We start from the raw sequence: 2,500 nt of genomic DNA on the forward strand, positions 1-2,500 counted from the left end.
TTTTAATATAGAATAATATATATATATATATATATATATATATATATATATATATATATATATATATATATATAAGAATAATATATTTCTTAATATTGTTAAAACAATTATGATAGAATAAGGATGCTTATAATTTTTAAGGATTTTGATGGTAATGCAGATTATTATATATTATATGGCTTGTGGGAAGAAAACTTTACAGGTGCTCTCCGAGTTCTTAAACTTCATCGCCCTCCGAGTTCTGAAACTTCACAGCTGTTCTCCGAGTTCTTAAACTTCACAGGTGCTCTCCGAGTTCTTAAACTTCACAGGTGCTCTCCAAGTTCTTAAACTTCATCGCCCTCCGAGTTCTTAAACTTCACAGGTGCTCTCCGAGTTCTGAAACTTCATAGGTGCTCTCCGAGTTCTGAAACTTCATCGCTCTCCGAGTTCTGAAACTTCACAGGTGCTCTCCGAGTTCTGAAACTTCATATATATATATATATATATATATATAAATATATAAATATACATATATATATATAATATATATATATATATTTATATATATATATATATATTTTATATATATATATATATATATATATATATATATATATATATATATATATATATATATATATATATATATATATATATATATATATATATATTATAAGAAGAATACTTTATTTTTTAAATATAGTGGAATATATATAAGGATAATATATTTTGTTTAATATAGAAGAATAAATATATTATGAGAATAATACTTTTTTTCAAAACCTATATGATATTATGACTATTTTACAGATAGGCTTTAGACTTTTGATGTCTAGAGAGAGAGAGAGAGAGAGAGAGAGAGAGAGAGAGAGAGAGAGAGAGAGAGAGAGAGAGAGAGAGAGAGAGAGAGAGAGAGAGAGAGAGAGAGAGAGAGAGAGAGAGAGAGAGAGACTATATAGAGGGAAAGAGAGAGAGAGAGAGAGAGAGAGAGAGAGAGAGACTGTATAGAGGGAAAGAGAGAGAGAGAGAGAGAGAGAGAGAGAGAGACTGTATAGAGGGAAAGAGAGAGAGAGAGAGAGAGAGAGAGAGAGAGAGAGAGACTGTATAGAGGGAAAGAGAGAGAGAGAGAGAGAGAGAGACTGTATAGAGGGAGAGAGCAAACTCACCAGCACGAGGAGGTTACAGGTACAGCATCTCCTTTATTGATGACTACTCCGGAGCTCTTAGAATTTACCTAATTAAAAGTAGGAGTGATACAGTGACAGCTATGAAAAGATATCTTGCAGAAACAGCACCATATGGGAATATCAAACGCTTAAGATGTGACCACGGAACAAACAAGTTCAGAACACTCTTAAAAGAGAACAAGATTAAACAAGAGTTCTCTGCACCCTATTCACCACATCAGAATGGCACAGTTGAGAGATCTCACAGGTCAATATTTGACATGGCTCGCTGTTTGCTGATTGAATCAAAATTACCTAAGGATATGTGGAGTTCTGCTGTGAAGACTGCCCGTTACATCAGGAATAGGTGCTATAACCCCAGAACTCAAAAGAACCCAGTAGAAAGGCTTACTGGAAGACGGCCAAACATAAGCAAAATGAATGTCTTTGGAACAAGATGTTTTGCATATGAACAAGAGAGTAAGAAATTAGATCCAAGGAGTAAGGAGGGAGTATTTGTGGGCTATGATGATCAAAGTCCAGCCTACGTGATCTACTTTCCAGATACTCAGACTATAAGAAAGGTAAGAATAGTCTCTCTCGGTATCTATATAATATTCGGTAAGAAAATTCGTTTATTTCTTGTATTTGTTCTATAAAGGTTAATATTAGAAGCATATTAAAACATTTTAGTTAATCCTGTAAATACTCGGATCGTTTTTTATGAATTACAGAGAACTTATTTAAGGAGTAACTCTTATAAAAGTTGTTTGTGTTAACTAGGGTGTTTTTATATTCCAAAGCGTTATGGCTATTAAACGAAAGTTTAGGAACGAGTGGCTCGCGTTGGATGAGTTCATATATATCATATATGAGTTCATAAATATATATATACATACATATATATGAGCTTTACAGGTGTTGGCCCTGCCTACGACCCATGCCTCGGCAGAGATTAGTTTCAAACATTAATCTGATTAAAACAGGTGTTGGCCCTGCCTACGACCCAGGCCGCGGCAGAAAGATTAGTTTAAAAAAATAATCTGATTAAAACAGACACCCGTAATAGACTTTTTTTTTTGTAAAGATTTCTTAAATTCTATGACACAATTAATTTCTATTTCAATTTCTATTTCTATTTGGTTTGACTTCATTTCTATTTCTTAATTTCTATGACACACTTAATTTCTATGACACACTTAATTTCTATTTTAATTTCTATTTCTATTTGGTTTGACTTCATTTCTATTTCTCAATTTCTATGCCTCGGCAGAGAGATTAGTTTCAAAAATTAATCTGATAAAAACAGACACCCGTAATAGACTGCTAATGCCTCCTCTGCAGGCATTGGT

The 2,500-nt window shown here is 32.9% G+C and overlaps 1 protein-coding gene across 2 annotated transcripts in view; it reads right to left on the minus strand.

Moving 5' to 3' along the window:
* LOC122266531 (uncharacterized) overlaps positions 1-2,500 on the minus strand; it is a gene marked incomplete at its 3' end in the record, with an annotated part of 42,234 nt that overhangs the window by 15,234 nt on the left and 24,500 nt on the right.

The sequence above is a fragment of the Penaeus japonicus genome, unplaced genomic scaffold (assembly GCF_977035675.1).
Source record: "Penaeus japonicus unplaced genomic scaffold, GWHDUDI00000001_assembly GWHDUDI00001513, whole genome shotgun sequence".
Taxonomy (NCBI): domain Eukaryota; kingdom Metazoa; phylum Arthropoda; class Malacostraca; order Decapoda; family Penaeidae; genus Penaeus; species Penaeus japonicus.